This window comes from Chrysochloris asiatica, unplaced genomic scaffold (assembly GCF_000296735.1).
Source record: "Chrysochloris asiatica unplaced genomic scaffold, ChrAsi1.0 scaffold00184, whole genome shotgun sequence".
NCBI classification, from domain to species: Eukaryota; Metazoa; Chordata; class Mammalia; order Afrosoricida; family Chrysochloridae; genus Chrysochloris; species Chrysochloris asiatica.
The window spans coordinates 618,374-636,430 of record NW_006408702.1 but is presented as its reverse complement, the minus strand read 5'-3'; the positions used below and the strand labels follow the sequence as shown (position 1 = coordinate 636,430).

General features: G+C 45.1%; 1 pseudogene; it reads right to left on the bottom strand.

Moving 5' to 3' along the window:
• The window catches only part of LOC102828589, a 37,825-nt pseudogene extending 20,819 nt beyond the window's left edge, over positions 1-17,006 (bottom strand).
• Positions 17,007-18,057: the final 1,051 nt, after the last annotated feature.

Here is an 18,057-nt window from a genome sequence, read left to right as displayed (position 1 = left end):
ACGATATACGATAGAATGAATGTAAAACTAATGTTCTCCCATAAAACTATCACATAATTCACAATAAAACATTTAAGAAAAAAAAGGATGGAGGTTGAAGTCCAGCCAGAGGTACCTCGGAAGAAAAACCTGGGGTCCTAATTCTAAAAGTTAAAAATCAGCCATTGAAAGTCAAAGTCAAATGAATAGCAACTGGTTTACCCTTTTCTGAAGCAGCCATCTTCTATAACTTGAGTATACACTTTAGAATCCCTCTCCATCCTAATTAGTTTAAAAACTTATTTCCACCCCCAAAGTGAGCACCTCCTCATAAGAAGTTTTCATACCAGCTCCTAGAGAAAATGGTGCTATGAGTTGTCACGATCTCCCTAAAGTCAGAGAGAGGTAATGCTTGAGCTACCTCAGATGCACAACATAGATGTGAGCCTGTTATGACATACCATTGTATCCATCATCTCCTAAAGCTGATTTTGTCTGGTGTAGCACTTTATCAGCTTTCTTATTTTACCTCTTTGTGAACTTAGTTTTCTCAGCCAAATGATGAGGTACCTCAGAGCATATCCTATTTTTCTACCTTAATTCACTCAATCAACAAATATTACTTGAACAACTGCTATGGATCTGGCACTGTTCGATACCCTGAGAATACAGCACTCACCAAGTAGAGCTCCTTTTACTTTCTTTGAATTGTGTAGTTGTGTGTGCCTGCCTTAGTTATTACTGCTGTAACAGAAATACCTCAAATGGGTGTGGCTTTAACAAACAGAAATCTACTACTCTCTCACGGTTTAGGAGGCTAGAAGTCTGAAGTCACTTCGTAAGCTCTAGGGAAGACAGAGTTCTCCTTTCTGTTGATTCGAAGTTTAGAAGGAAGGTCCTTTTCTCTTTTCAGAGTCCGAATGTCCAGCATTCCTTAGAGATCTCCACGTGTCTTGGCATTAATTGTTCCTTGGTTGCAGGAGGTTCCTGGCATAGGGACATGGGCCCAAAAGATGCCTTCCCTCCTGGCTCTTCTGTTTTGAGGGTCGTAGGTCCTTCACTCTCTCCTCAATGTTCTTCCCTTTTCTCTCTTGTAAGATTAAAGGTGTTGCAGGCTACCTCCCAGGGAAACGCCCCTTACACTGAATCAGGCCTCTGACAGGATCAAGGGCGTTGCATCCCACCCTTAATCCTTTAACAACTGATTGGCTTATCACATCAGATCATATCGCTGAGTATCATTATATAACTGCCAAATTAAAAGATTACATAACTGTCAAACCAGTGACAATCATGGTTTAGCCAAGTTGACACATATTGTGAGGGGACACAATTCAATCTATGACGGTGACCATAAATACTCTGAAGGATTCTCGAGGCTTCTTCGTGCACATTCAGGTGCTTAGAGCTTGGTCTAGCTTGCATTGACTCTGTGTGTTTGGCTTTGGGTTCTTCCTGTGGAGGCTTCTGTTTTAGTCGTACTGTCCCATGCTGATGGCCTGGAGAAAGACCACCCTCGCCAGGCTGAGGCATTGACACTTATCCCGGGCAAGTCACTATAACTTGCTAAGGTTCTTTCCCCAATAACAGAGGACGGGCCATGTCTAACAGGGCTTCTATGAGTTGTAAGTGGGCTAAAGCATATAAACTTGGTGCAAATGTTCTTCATTACTGCAGCAAAATCATATCAGAGATAAAAAACCTCTCACCTCCCACCCTCAACATTTTCATATTGCCCTGATTCTTCCAGAATAGTCCTTTCCCTGGAAAAGAGAGGAGTCAGCAGATTACAAATACTAAGGCTTTGGAGATTAGAATTCAACTCAGAAGAGAAAATTAATCTTGTGAATGAAGAGGTTTTTTGCTATGTATGAGTAAGACTTTTTGAAAGAGAAAAGGCTCCCTGAATTTCAAAAAGCTAACCTCTAAAGCAAGTAGAGCATACAGTTTATTTCCCAAACAGAAGAATGGGGAGAAAATAGAGCCCAAACCCAACCCACAGCCATTTTGTGAACTGCGATTCATACTGCCCATTATGTTGTTGTTGTTGTTAAGTGCCGTCGAATCAGTTCTGACTCATAGTGACCCTGTACCGGGTTTCCGAGGCTGTAAATCTTTTTGGGAGCAGAAAACCTCATCTTTCTCCCACGGAGCGGCTGGTAGTTTTGAACAGCTGACCTCAAGTTTTGCAGCCTGATTCGTAACCACTACGCTACCAGAGCTCCTTATAGAGGCTATAAATCTTTATGGGAGCTTACAGTCTCATCTTTCTCCCATGGAGCAGCTAGTGGGTTTGGACCACCAAAACTTGCGATTAGTCAGCCCAATGCTTAACCTACAGCACCACCAGGATCCCTAGGGGAGTGACAAGAAGTCCGAATAACCTCCTTGCTACATATCAGATCCTGGTTTTACAGCTGAGAAGAAGGAGCTGCGGAAAGAGGCAGAGAGCAACTTCTCATCTCCTACTAGTGTCGTTCATGGGGACAGTGATGATCCAGGTAGAATTCTTGCCTTTCATGTGGGAGACCTGGGTTTGATTCATGGCCATTGCAGCTCATGTGTAACCACCTCCTATCTATCAGAGGATATGTATGTTGCTGTGATGTTGAACAAGTTTCACTGGAGCTTGCAGAGTAAGCTGGACTAGGAAAGTCGGCAATCTACCACCAAAAATCAGTGAAAAATCAGTCTACGGATCACAGTGATCTGATCCACACAGATCACGGGCATGGGGCAGGACTGGGCAGGGTTTTGTTTCATTGTGCATGGAGTCACCATGTCAACCTGATGGCAGCTAACACCAATAACAACCAGGATGGCTTAGGTTGAGAGGAAGGAAAAGAAAGTTCTAGATGAGTATGAGGAAATCTAAGGATAGGGAAATCTTTGCACCAGCCTCCTTGTAGGAGAGCAGTTGAGTAAAAAATGGGTGTTGAAACCTGAGGCAGAGAGCAAGGGTCGGATATCCTGAACTTCTACAGAAATGGGGAAAGCAGCCAAACTTTCTTATGACCCTGAGATGGATATGCCAGGTGCTAGAGAGTGGAAGTTGGTGGTCTAAGGGGTGTTGGGGTCTTGACAAGAAGACACAGTCATAGGTGGCAGATTGGGCCACACAAGGCCATAGACAGCAGCATAAAGAAATGCTTCAGCAGATACCAGTGGGAATCAGTGTTGGTGGTGAAATTCAGCCATGAACATTGTATATCTCCGTGGGGATTAGCTCGGGCTGGCTCTTCTTATAGCCAGGCTAGGTAAGACTATGCAACAGTAATGAACAAACGCCACAATTTTGTAGCTTGATACAGGACAGTTTGTTTCTCCTTCTTTGTGGTCTTAACCATTGCAGATCTGATGGTCCTCTGGAATAGCTTTCTTCCAAGTGATGAGTCAGGGTTCCAATTAGCTCCATTTTAATTGTGACTTCTAGGGAGGAAGTTCACACAGAGGGCTTTTTATAGCCTTAGCCAGAAAATTGTTGTTGTTGTGTTGCGGAGTGCCATTGAGTCGGTTCTGACCCATAGCGACCCTGTATAGGGTTTCTAAGGAGCAGCTGGTGAGTATGAACCACCAACCTTGCAGTTCAAATGGCTTTGCAGTCTGGTGCAACATTATTTCGCTGTATAGCTCCTTGGCAAGGATTAATCAAATGACCCCAACCTAACTCATTGTTATGTGTATTTCTCATAGGGTGAGAAAAATGAAATGGAACTTGGGAAAAACTAATATTGTTTCTACTCCTATCATAAACCAGGTATTCAACCTAGATTGAGGAACCACTGAATTTGACTGGGTTTTTATGAAAGTGACTAGGTTACACTTTTTTGTCTTCAGACAGAAATGAAGACTAAAGATCAGAAGTAGTTTCAGGTATAGAAAAATAGATGAAGTTGAATCTTTGCACACATGTAGAGATCGAAAATGGTATTTTCACCTGCTACATTATTATGGCGGAGTCCTGGTGTGGCTCTGTGAGTTAATGTGCCAGACTGCAAAGCCATTTGAACTGCAAGGTCCGTAGTTCAAGCTCACCAGAGGATCCTTGGAAACCCTATACAGGGTCACTATGGGTCGGAACTGACTTGACGGCACTTAACAACAACATTATTATGGGTTATATGCTGCTATACCTGGAAAAGATCTTCCAGATAGTTGGCCAGAGGTGGTATAGTAGAATGATTCAGCAATTCGGCTTATGGGTTCAAATCTGAGTTTTGCCCGTTACTTGCTGGAGTAAAGATTAAGTGAGACCATACGTGGAAACGCTCAGCACTGGATTAATCATTAAGCCTGCAACAAAGGATGGTAGTTGCAGATATCCCCAGCTTGAAATTAAGGTCCAGGAATTCTGGCTTCCGTTACCTGTACTCCTATCCCATCTTGTCATTATGTTTCCATGGCTAAAATTAATAATAATAATAGTAATAAGTTGTTGGTATTGTTAAGTGCTGTCAAGTTGGTTCAGACTTATAATGACCCAGTATAGGGTTTCCAAGGAGCAGCTGGTGGGTTTGAACCTCCAACCTTTCAGTTAACAGTCCAGTGCTTATCCCACAGTGCCACATCAGGAGAAGTAGGAGTTATTAATTGAATAGGAATTTTACTTAATTTCCCTCATTCAGTCCTCAGAATACCTCTGTGAATTGGGAATCATTGTTACTATTTCACAGTTAAGACAACGAAGGCTTATAGAGGTTGAGTGATTGATTGTGAGTGACCAACAGGAAGTTTACAACATGTCCACATTGAGAACTAATACAAGCTCTAGCTCTGCACCCCACTGTTGGACTCTGGGCAAGTTACCTGTCCATTCTAAGATTTGCATTCTATAAACAGAGAATAAAAATAGCACCTATGTTAGAAAAAAACCCAAAAACAATCTAAATCCTTGGACTTTTCTCCCACCTCTGTCTCCTTCCTTTGAATCTGAACTGATCTTAGTGACTTGCTTGTAAAAATTCAAGACTATTTAGAAGATGTCTTGTGATTTCTGAATGATTCTCTTGGGACACTTGCCTCTGGAGTCCTGCGTTGTCATGTACAGGGTCTGACTACCCTGAGGCTGCCATGCTGTGAGGAAGCCCAAGTCACATGGGGAGCCTACGTGTATATATTGTGGCTGACACCCCCAGATGAGTTCAGAGCTGACAACCAGCATACCATAGACATGTGAGCAAATAGGTAGACCTCCAGATGATTTTAACCCCAGCCGTTAAGTCACCCCCAGACTTGGAGTTACCCAGACATGGAACAAGTAGATCCTGCTATACCCATAGAATCTGAACATAGAATGGATGTCTTAACACCACCAAGTTTTGAGGGTTTATGCAGAAACAGCGAGTAAGGGGCAGAGCCAGATTCTGAGCTAGGACTGTGACCTTGGAGAGCCAGCCTTCTCTCTGTTTCGTGATGCCAGCTCAGCACCCTTGTTGTCTCAGAGGATGTCTGGGTAGGAAGATCTTTGCTGAGTCTTGTCTCTGAAGAAGCAGAGCTGGCCCTTATCGGCTAGACTGTAGTTAACCGGTGAGGCCTGCCTGGGCCCTGAGGAAGCCAACTCCTCCCCTTTAGCCCCCTTTCAGCATGGAGAGTGGGCCAGACTCCCCAAGGCAGCCATGTGTCTTTGCTGTTCAGGGTCTCAGAGCTGAAAACTGTAGGTTTGGCTTGTTTCCCTGGGCTATTTTGCTAATGCACTTGTATAGCTTTACAACTGTCGGAAAGCATAATAATATGAGGAGGCTTCAAAAAGTTCATGGAAAATGGAGTTGAAAGATAATGGAATTTTTCCATGAATATTTTGAAGCCCATGGCATAAACTTGCTTTTAAATTCCGGATGTGCAACTTACTGACTGTGGGTCCTAGGAAGTTATATCACCTCTCCAAGCCTGTTCCTTTATTTGCAAAATGGGGAACTAACAGCTTTCAGCTCATAGAGGCTGCCACGAGGCTCGGTGAGGACAGCATTGTGCAGGAGGCCAGGACACAGTGAGCTACTATTGCTGTTCATAAACATTTACTTAAAGGCATTTGTTTGTTCAGTTAAAAGCAGACTATTTCAGCTCCCAGGAACTTCCCTGTAGAGGGGAGAAAGCAGCTTAGAGAACCCTAAGAATGCTGACCTCTTTCAGAAGTTTTTGTTGTTGTTGCTGTGTTTAAATAAAAATGCTACACAACCCTAAGGTGCATTGTTACTACTGGTTTAGGGTTGCGAACCACCTTGAAAACCCCCTAGCTTTGAAGTTATGAAGCGTAGCAATCACACCTCCCGTTAAAGGAATCCCAGCAGAGCAGCCTTGCCAAGGGGCTCGAGCCTCTAAATCTCCATTTTGTGGTGTCTGCTTGCGCCCACCACCAGGGCTGGGACAGGAAGCTTCGTGGTCTTCAAGCAATCCTGCCCTGCCCTGATAACTTTCAGAAAGAGCGGATGAGGTGACTCAAAGTGAACTGTCTCCTCCTGTCCCCTACGTTCCCCTCCTGGGCAAGTCCTCTTTTACTCTCTGAGCTTGAAGCTGAATCACGGCTGGGGGTTTGGGGACGCTCAGGACCCCTTTGCACAGTGCTGATGTGAGAGAGACTGCAGGGAGCCTTATGGACCCGAGCTAGCTCATTCCGGTATAAACAGCGCCTGCCCCTTGGCGGCACTTTTGTCAGAAATGATCCCTGGACTTGCTGCTGGCAGGCTGCTGCACTCGGGCAAAGCTTGTCCAAATATTTGGCTTGATCTTGCCTTCTGATTCATCATGTGCAGGAACCGCTGTAATTTCATCTGCTGCGTGACTCAGACAAGAGCTTACAGCACAAGTACCGCTCGCCTGAGGCCCTGAGCCCTCAGCGGCTGGCTGCTCCTCGCCAGCGGGCCTCCTGGGCACCGGCACAAATGCGGCGCTCCCTGGACTCGCTAGCCTCCGATTAAATCTCTTTGTCTGCAATGATTAATGGCGCTCCAACACGCCTCAGCAAAAGGGTGTGAGGTGCACTTTGTACCTCTTCCAAGTGTTTTTTTTTCTTTCTTTCTTTTAAAATGCTAGACCCATTTGCATTTCATACATTATATTGACTCCAAAATGAAACGTTCCTGAGGGCAGCATCAGGGTGTGAATTTCACTGAAACATTTTTCCAGGTCCTCTCGTCATGAGAAAGAAGAAGTCTTTCTTGTCTTTTAAAGCAAGGGAGGGATGTGGTAGAGTGACCTAGATTCCAACTATGGAAAGGCAGGTTTGGCTCACCTGTCTTTGAAAGACTGCCCAGGTATAGGACTGAAGAGTTCTGGAAGGGGAAGGAGCCATCAGGAAGAGACCCCTAACGCTCCTTTGGCAAGGTTGTCAGTTTAGGAAATGCCACACTGGACTGGCTGGGCCGGAGGGATGCTTGGTGCCTGGGATGGGGATGGTTGACAGCAAAGGAAAGTCACTCCCCGTGGAGCTGTGGGGGGTGGGGCAAGGGATGAGGCTCTCTGAACAGGGAGGAGTGTTCAGGGACATCTGGACTTGAGGACAAATCAGACATGTTGTTGCTGATGTGAAGCGTTGTCAAGGTGGTTACTACTCATAGCGACCTTGTATAAGGTTTCCAAGGAGGGACTGGTGGGTTTGAATAACTGACCTTGTAGTTAGCAGCCCAGAGCTTTTCTTACAGTGCCACACCAGGACTCCTGAATCAGAGGTTGTTATTGTTGTTAAGTGTTGTCAAGTCGATTCCAACTTGATTTATCTAGCGATCCTATATAGGGTTTCCGAGAAACAGCTGGTGAGCTTGAACCTCCAACCTTACAGTTCAAACAGCTCTTCAGTCTGGCGCATTAACCCACACCGCCACACCAGGACTCCTTCCGAATCAGAGGTTGTTGTTAGGTGCCATCGAGTCGGTACTGACTCGTAGCGACCTTATTATGTACAACAGAAGGAAACACTGCCCGGTCCTGGGCCAACCTCACAATTGTTGCCATGCTTGAGCCCACTGATGCTGCCGCTTTGCCAATCCATCTCGCTGAGGATCTTCCTCTTTTTCTCTGACCCTCCACCTTACCAAACATGATGTCCTTCTCCAGTGAATCAGAGGAAATGAGCTGTAACTTCTCCTCCACCTACTACCCAGCTCTGTGAAAGTGACTTAGCTTCTTTGAGGCTGTTTTCTCTTTCATTTGTTCATTGCATACTTGTTTTTTAAACTTTCATGTCCTGCCTACACTACTCTGTTGGAATTTATAAATTGACATAACTACATGCGTCTGGGTGTAAGGTTGGAGGTTTGAGTCCATCCAGATACCTCGGAAGAAAGGTCTGGTGATCTCTGTCCAAAAATCAGCCATTGAAAACTATGGAGCAAAGTTTTACTCTAATGGAATCAACTCAATGGCAACTTAAAAAAAAAAAAAAAAATTATACCCTTAGCACAGCAGGCGATGGTCAATCAAAACAGAAAAGAGAAGGAGGAAGAGCCAGAAAGAGGTGAAGGAGCAGGGTTGAATTAGATCTCGTGATTAGTGAGCCCTAGGTCTGAGAAGATGAGGCTATCCAATCCAGGGTCTGAGACAGGAGGGAACCTAGAGAGTGAGGCTAAGCAAAGAATGTCGGGATCACCATAGGGAGCCCAGTAACCGTAGTCATCATTGTTATCAGAGGAGGCAAGAACAAGCCAGTGTATTTAACAGCATGGATGTTAAAGGGTATGAAAGGGAAAAATGGGAGGAAGAAGGCTTATACAGCCAGGACATGTGGCATCTCCCACCACCCCAGTTCCTTCCATGCCAGGTTCCATGGAATGGGCAGGCTTCACTGTGACTCAAAGGTCAACTGGCTGGGGGTTCATGGGCGGGGATCCTAGGACCTGGGCTGACCCAGGGAACACTCTGCCCAAGCACAGGCTTCCAAGTTCCCGTTGAGGACCAGCTGCTAGAGATTTGGTCTATCCTGATTGTCTTCAACTGCCACCAGTCTAGGGTGGGTGGCAAGGAGGCAAGAAACAGATTCAGGGGCAGCTGCTTTTACCCTAAGAGACTGAGTCATGCCAAAGCCAGGGAGCCTGGAAGGAGAAATGGAAGGTGGGGTTGAGCATGAGGCCACAAAGCCTGGCGTGTGAGACTTGGAGAGGCCAGGGCATAAGTGACCAGAAGCAACCCTGGAAGTCTTAAACAAACGTAGAACACTGTTTGAAAAAAGCAGGGGAGAGTAGTTACTCTTACAGTCCAGGAACAGAGGATCCTAGGACCATCAAGAGCATAAGCAAGATGCAGGACCCTATCCAGAGAAGCAGCAACATCAGAGATGGAGGCAGACATGGCGCCATGGAGAGAGGGAGCAGCTGAGGACTCTAGATTCATGGGAAGAGAAAGACTGAGGACTGGCGGCCAGAAGGCAGGCTTACAGAAGGTGCCCTTTGGTTGTTTAAATGATTATATATTCCTGAGTGTTTTTGTGGACAACGCCACCCCCTGCCAACCACCCCCCCCCCAAAAAAAAAACCCACAGAGGGAATAGAAGCAAATACTGTTGAGTGATGATACATGCAGGAGATTGTAATCATTGCAATGAACTGATGGGTGTAAAACCAAAGTTCTCCCATGTAAACTATCACTCAATTCACAATAAAAACTTAAAAAAAAAAAAAAAACAGAACATGAGTTTGGGGCCAGGATACAAACACTCCCACCCCACCCCTACCCCCCCACACACATACACAAACGAAGGGGCTTCATATAGTTGTAGAAAAATGGAAAATTTTCATGAACTTTTTGAATACCTCTTATATATACATATGTTGTTGTTAAGTGCTGTGGGATCTGTTCCAAGTCATAGTGACACTGTATAGAGTTTCCAAGGAGCAGCTGGTGGCTTTGAACTACTGACCTTGTGATTCCCAGTCATCCAGTGTTGATCCTACAGTGCCACACCAGGAGTCCACATATATATTGTTGTTGTTGTTAGGTGCCATGAAGTCCGCAATGACTCATAGTGACCCTATGCACAACAAAACAAAAACACTGCCTGGTCCGCATAAACCTCATAATCTTTGTTAAGCCTGAGCCCATTTCTGCCAACACTGTGCTAATCCATCTTGCTGGGGGCTTTTCTCTTTTTCTCCAAGCCTCCACTTTATCAAATATGATATCCTTCTCCAGAATATGATATCCTTCTCCAGGAACTGGTCCCTCCTGATAATACGTCTGAAGCATAAGAGATGAAGTCTGACCATCCTGTTTTCTACGGAGAATTCTGGCTGTGTTTCTTCTAACACAAATCTCTTTATTCTTTTGGCAGTCCATGGTACTTTTAATATTCTCCTCCAACACCCGAACTCAAATGCATCAACTCATCTACGGTCTTACTTATTCACTGTCCATCTTTCACACACACATATGAGGTTATTGAAAATACCACGGCTTGGGTCAAGTGCACCTTAGTCCTCGAACTGGCATGTTTGAATTTCAGCACTTTAGAGAGGTCTTGTGTAGCAGACTCTTCTAATGCAATACATCGTATGATTTCTTGAGTGCTACTTGCATGAGTGTTGATTGCTGAACCAAGCAAAATGAAGCCTTTGATAACTTCAATCTTTTCTCCATTTATAAGGCTGTTGTTTATTGTGCCATGGAATCTGTTCCAAGATTTTTATTTTCTTTGTGTTGAGATGCAACCCATAGCGAAGGCTGTGGTCTTTGATCTTCATCAGCAAGCATTTTAAGTCCTCTTCACTTTCATCAAGCAAGGTTATATCATCTGCATATTGCAGGTTGTTAACAAATCTTCCTCCAATTCTGATGGCACATTTTCCCTCATATAATCCAGTTTCTCAGATTATTTGCTCAGCATGCAGATTGAATAAGGATGGTGAAAGAATACAACCCTGGCACACACCTTTCCTAATTTTAAACCATCCACACACAGGGCGAGTCAAAAATTATCTGCACTCTGGCTGTAGAATATATTGTAACCAACTTTTAGGAAAAAACAAATACCTCACTTGTTTTTTCCTAAAAATTGATTAATCTTGCTTTTCAATATACTTTGCCCATCTGTCAACAAACTTTCGTATTCCCTTATTAAAAAATGTTTCAGGCTGAGCTGCGAGCCACTGTCTTCACTTCTTCATCAGAGGTGAATCTTCGTTCTCGAAGGGCTACTTTCAGGGGACCAAACAGGTGAAAGCACAATAAGGAGGATTCTTTAGAACCTCAAAACAAAGTTTTTGCAGAGTGTCAACAGTGTGGACAGATGTATGCAGATGTGTATTGTCATGCAAGATCACAATGCCCTTGGATAGCGGTCCTCTGCAATAATCCGAAGTTTAGGCTTCAGCTTTTTAGTGAGCAGCTCACTGCAATGTTAACTGTTGACCTTGTTCCTGACAGTGTTCCAATACTGGCCTTTGAGACTCCCAGAAAACTGCAAGCATCAATTTTCCAGGTGACGGTTGACTTTTGAACATTTTCTTGGTCGGCAATTGATGATGCTTCCAATCCATGTATGTATTTACTCTAAGGCTCCCAATGATGAATCTATGTATCATCACCGGTAACATCTTCTTTATTTTTTAACAAACTTGGACCTTTCTCAAAATATTGGTCCAGATTTTGTTTGCAGATGCCCAAACACTTCTGTTTATGCTCTTGCATGAGTTGTTTGGTACCCATCTTGCACAAACTTTTAGAAACGCAGGTCTGCCAAGGGCTATTTCATAGGCAGAGTCACAGCTGCTTTGCAAATGGTTTGCCACATAATCAACTGTCACTCGTCTATTCAACAGAATCATTTCATGTGCATGCTCAATGCTGTGAACATCAATGGGCGATTTAATATAACTGGAGTGTGGATAATTTTTGACTCACCCTAGTATTAGATGTTTTTAAAATTTCATGTCATTTCCCAGTATCCTGTGCAGTGAATATTATCCATTCCTGTTTTATAAGTAAGAATATATGACACTGAGAGGGGACCAAGGAAACTCAGATGGGTACCAAGAGCAGAACAAAATTGCTAACCCTGTGTAGTGTTCCATGTGTTTATGAAGTATCTTCTACTGGACCACCTGTGAAGTTCATGGAGCAAGAGGGACTCAGTCATGGGGTTAGTTGACCCCTCTTCTGATTGCAGACCTCATTTTGCTTCCTTGATCGAAACAAAAGGAAGGTTTTTGTATCTCCTGTGTTTAAGGTTGAAGGAGTCAGCCGAGGGAATGAGGCCACAAATCAAGGCAGTATGGGGCAGGGAAGGGAGGCATTAGCTGAGCTGGTCAGGGGTGCTAGCTATCACTTACTCCCCAAATTGGGACTCCTGGAGGAACAGTAAGAGGGCTGCCTATGAAGCCCACACTCAGTACTTTTCACCCCCTTCCCCTTTCACTCCTGGGGCCAGTTTGAGGCTGGTTTGTCTCCTTGGTCCCCAGAGCCCAGCTGGTCCAGTCCTGACGTCTCCACCTGGCCAGGCATAGCAGCTGCGAGTGAGCTTGCTCTCATGTTCACCTTGGTTTCCATAAGGGAGAAGAGAAAATGCCAGTAGCCCAGTCAGAGCGCAGCTTGGGGGATCTGTCACCAGCTGCAGACTCAGCTGAGAAACCCAATCTTGCCTGGCTTTCTGCTGAGAGGCCCAGAGGGCAGAGGTGGCCTGCCAAGGATGTCAGGTGACAGGGCAGAAACCAAGCCTCTGTTCTACGGCGCAGCAGCACAGCTGCAGCCGGACCATCTCCCGAGGAAAGGTCCTCAGAGCTTGGGTGCGCGGTAGGCAGCCTTTCTGTGGGCAGGTGGGGGGAGCTTTACAGAAATAAATGGAAGTTGAAAGACATCCAGAGAATGCAATGTTAGAATTACCTTCCTGTCAGGCTGAGGCTGGGCATAATTCTCTCTGTTCCCCTCCTTTGTCTCATTACTTGTTCCTGGTCATAATGTACCTGTGGTGTTATTGTCACCCTTTTTGGAAGTGGGCAGGGTATAAATCAGTCAGTGAAATTTAAAATTGGAGCTCTTTGGTCTAACATCTAACTAGACAGAAAAGAAATCCATGTAACAGGTGCCTTTGGAGGCTTGTGATCCATATGACAACTTCCAATAAAAGGCTGCCTTTGCTTTGAAGTTACACATGCTACACCAGGGTGGTCCTTGGGACTCTGGTCACAGCATGGGTGATGCTGATGTCTGGTCTGCAGCTCTGGCATACCAACTGCCCCATGGCCACTTTGGGACCTAGTGGGAAAACTGGGAGAGGGAGCCAAGTTCCTGCTTCTTGCCACTGACTGCATTGCAGCATGGCCCCTGAGCACTCCTGCAGCAAAGAAGGATGGGCTAACAGAGCAAACCTATCCCCCTTTCACTTTGCTTTTTAAGTGCCGTTGAGTCGGTTCTGACTCAGCAACCCTGTACAGGGTTTCCTAGGAGCAGCTGGCAGGTTTGAACTGCCAACTTTGTGGTTCGAAGTCCATTGCTGATTCTATAGTGCCACACCAGGACTCCAAGGGATACCACAGACTGCCTCATTACTGTAATGAGTATCTTCTGAGTTTAACCCGTTCCTTCCATGTACTTTCAGAATGAGGATCTCAACCTCAACTGGATATAAGGTCTAATCCCTTTTCTACCTAGCATCTCTGGGACCCTTGGGGGATACCGTTGAGAAGTTTTCAAAAGGACATACCCACAATTACCTAGACTACTTTTGGTTGAAAATACAAAAAAAAAAAAAAAAAAAAAACCACTTCAAATAAATTGAGGAGGAAATTGGGCTCTCTTTTGGAATTTATGATGAAAGGGACAACTGGGCTTCCAGAGGGAACCAGGCCTAGAAGGTGCTGGGAATGTAGGAAGCTACTCTCTGTCTCCCAAGCAGACCATGTGTGCTCCTGCCTCTGTTTCTCTCCACTGCCTCACCTTCTCAGCTGCTCGTCAGAGGTGGAAGATGGCATAGCTTCTAAGTTTATATTCCCTCTGTGTGTAGGACCAACCAGATTCATTGGCTGTCTCCCAGCCTCAATGGTACATTTCTAGGGGCAAGCACTGCTTGTTCCCACCCAGGCTAGAAGGACAGGGTTGTGTGGTATAGCTAAGGTTTCCAGGAGTCTTTCCCTGTGGATGGGTGGATGAAGAGGCTCAGCCCTCCGAAAAAGGAGTCGTTGTGAGCAGACCGCACATTCCGGAAGAAGATATGCCCTGCTCCTAAGATCGAAATGATACTCACAGGGACAGACTTAAGGAATTCTGGGAAACAGGAGACCTTGCTCTTATACCTTTATCTTATCAGGTGCTCACCCCTTTTCTTTATTAAGACTTTAATGAACAATGGACTCACTGGGTAATGCAAATGATCAATGTGCTTGGCTATTAACCAAAAACGTGGATGTTTAAGTGTACCCAGAGGGTCCTCAGAAGACAGATTTACTTCGAAAAATCCATTGCAAACCCTGTGGACCACAGTGGGACTCTGTCACACAAGCGTCACCATGGGTCAGAGCTGACTCTGTGGCAATGGGTTACTGGTTAGTTACTGGATAGTTATTTGAACCTTAGTGTCCAGCCTTGCCACCTAGCATACAATGTAGAGTTTGGTTCCCCTAAAGGTGCTCTGCACTGAGAGGTACAATTGGGGAGCTGAGATAACCTTTTCTACTCGTGAGCACTGTCTTCATTGGGAGCCAGTGGGGTGTGGAGTGGTGGAAACTGACTTTGTTGTGATCAGTCACACTTGGATTCTTATGCAAACTCTGGCACTTATTAGCATCTGACTTTTCTAAATCCTGGTTTTCTTGTCTGTAAAATGGAGTTAATAATTGACATTGAACACTCACAGCTGTCATGAGAATTTGAGATCATATATGTCAGGTCCTTAATTCATGCAACTCAGAACACATGCTCAATACACCTTTGTGGGGAAATGAGTACCTTTATGTGGCTTTTTGCCTGGGTTTTCTGAGAAAACAAAAACAAAACAGCTTGAGGGTTGGTTCCTCTAAGCCCTTTTACCTTTGTTCTAATTTTCTACCCCAGAGATGTTAATTTGTCCAGGTTGATGGACATTTCCTAGGTAAGCTGAAAATAATTTGATGGTCTGACAATTTTTATCTGGCCCTGGGCTACACTCTGCTCTGTGATTGGTCTATTTTATGTACCCTGCAGAGATTGTTCAATATACTTAAACAAATGAAGAGACTATAACCTACCAGGACGTGACCAGTCAGTTCTGACCATGGTGGGATGCCTTGAAATTGTCCAGGAGTTTGCTTATGGATACAGCCAACTCCACAGATGTTTGCAGACATAAGAAGCAGAAAAAAAGACAAGAGAGGCAAGAAGAAAGACGTAGAGAGAGTGGAGGCCCAGAGTCTCCTAGAAGAGCTAGAACACGGGTCAACTGGAACACGGGTCAAGGGCTATACCACTGAAGACTGTGAGAGGCCCGGGAGGGGTCCTGTGGCAGAGTTGTTGGTGATGACAGAAATTTGTTGCTAGGAATGCAGCTAAGAGAGCTGAACAGAACTGCTTCACTGGCAATGAGCGAGGTCAATTCTCAGTGGAGAGATGCGAGGCAGGTAGGTCGAAAGCAGAGAGGCCTATACTGAGGGGGCCGAGAGGAGATCTCCACGGCCAAGAAGGAGAGTGCATGGCAGAGAGAATGACCTGCTTGCTTGCACAGCTGAGAGGAGCTGAGATCGCTGTCCTACACTGAAGAAGGGAGGGATGTGCTTACCACTCTGGGAGAGCCTTCTAGGCTTTGCCTACATATGTCCAGATTCTGGTTCTGATCCCAAATTGTGCCAGGTTGTTTTCTTAATAAATCACCTCCCTGTAACTATGGTTTATGAGTTCTGTGTGGTCACCGCAACACAGATGTCAAATGTAGAGGAGAAGTAGAGAATACTGTGGAATACTGAAGTAGAGAATACTGTTTAAAAAATAACAGTTTAGAGAGTATGTCAGACTTCCACCTCATAGAAATCCGCTTTGACTTGATCCTGATTCTCATTATCCCTACTGGAGTGACTACAGCTGTTGTACAGCCTCAGTCCTCTTGGGCCCCTTCTCCATTACCTGAAGTCCTCTAAGGGTCACAATATTGTTCCTCCTGCTCTTTCCTTGCCAGGGTGACTTTTAGTCAAAGTCGTAGTGGCAATTTGTGCCATCAACAAGCACACCAAATCATCACCATTTAGGAATGCCCAGGTACTTAGGAGAATAAGCTGTCAAATAGAAAAATCTAAACAGACCCATTCACTTAAAACCAAGCAGGACATCTTGACCCTGTGCTTCAGAGTGGGGCAGATATCATCACTATCAGGGACAGAATCAGGGAGGCTGGGACATGGCAAATTCTTTACTTTCTGAATTATGATCAATGAATGACTCAGCGAGAACAGATGATTCCAGCTCAGCAGAAATCAGACCAAGTAGGGAGAATAAAGAAATCCACAAGGCACAACAGAATCTTCTAAGAGGGATTAGAACTGAGAGGATTCTGCCCTCAATCCATGGTCCTTGGCTGTAGCAAGGGTCTGCATTGAGGGAACATCATGGACTAGAAGGAAGGCTAGAGAAGCCCACTTGGGGCTCTGCATTAGGAGGGGAGGGGTTTCTGCTAGTTGGGTTCTCATTTGCCTCTTCCTCTCAAGATTCAGGTAAAGATGGCAGAGCTTGGGTGTGGCAGAGCTCATTGGCTGAGAGACCATCTAAAATGACACCAAAGGAGAGGGGGAAATGTTCCCCCACATCAAAACCTACCCATTCTGCCTACAAACTATTTCTCAAACATATTTCAGTCTATTTTTCAAATTCATTTCTGCCCTTTCATTTCTCAGGTACCTTAACACCATAGTAGTAGCTATGTGTTTTCTTTCCCATCCTCCTCTTCCCACAGCCAGAACTCATGGAAACACACACCATTTGTGACTGACTCTCTTGTGCATAAACCTTCCATGGCTCCCACTGCCTGCAGAACAAGAGAACCTCAACAATGAATCCAAGTGCACTGCCTGCCTTCCCGATACTCTTCTGAGCAGACCACAGTGTCTCATCCACGAACGATCCTTGGCCTCCATACCTTTGTCCATGCCGATCCTTTCCCTTGGAGACTTCCCTCCTTCTGTCCTCTTGATATTATTGTTAGCTGCTGTCCAGTTGGCGCTCAACTCATGGTGATCCCATGCACAACAGAAGGAAATGCTACTCGATCTTTTGCCATCCCTCCATGATCAGTTGTTTATCCAACTGTCATCAACCATAGGGTTTTCACTGGCTGATTTTCAGAAGGAGATCATTGGGCCTTTCTTTCTTCTAATCCCTCTTAGTCTGGAAGCTCTGCTGAAACCTATTCAGCAACAAAGACACACACAGCTTCCCCTGACAGATGGGTGATGGCTGCACAGCATCGAACTCATCTTCTGCATGGAGAGTGAGAATTCTACCATGGAGTCACCACTCAGTGGTGTCACTAGAAGAGTGCAGACTGCACCGCTGATACTTTTTGTAATGTTCCCAATGCTTCCTGTACCTATAGAAAAGGTGAGCCTGAATTATAGCGACCCTAAAGGCCAGAGTCTTGGTGTGGCGCTGTAGAATAAACACTGGGCCGCAAGGCCAATGGTTCAAATTCACATCGGTGGTTCAAACTCACCAGCTGCTCCATGGAAACCCTCTACAGGCTGCAATGAGTCAGAACCAACTTGATGGCACTAACCAGCAACAACATAGGCCAGAGTAGAAATGCTTCTGTGCTTTGGGAGACTAAATCTTTATGGGAACAGACACATCTTCAGAGTAGCTGGTGGGTTGGAACCACCAATCTTGTGGTTGGCAGTTCAATGCTTAACTCACGGTGTCACTGGGGCTCCTCAGTAGACCCATAGCTATTTCCTGTGTTTTCCGTATCCACACAGGTCTTCTCTGTCTGAGGTTCTTCCTCTCTGGAATGTTCCTTATCTGGAAACACCCAACACACAGCCCAATCCAGAAGAGGCCTGACCAGCCTGGTTTCCTGTTTGGACTCTGTGGATTTGGGATCAAAAGTCTGGTTTGGAGTCAGCTCTATGAACTTGTGTATCACCTTTGCTTCTGTTTCTTCACTTATAGAGTGAAAGCTTTTCTGTTTTCTTTCTTCTTAAA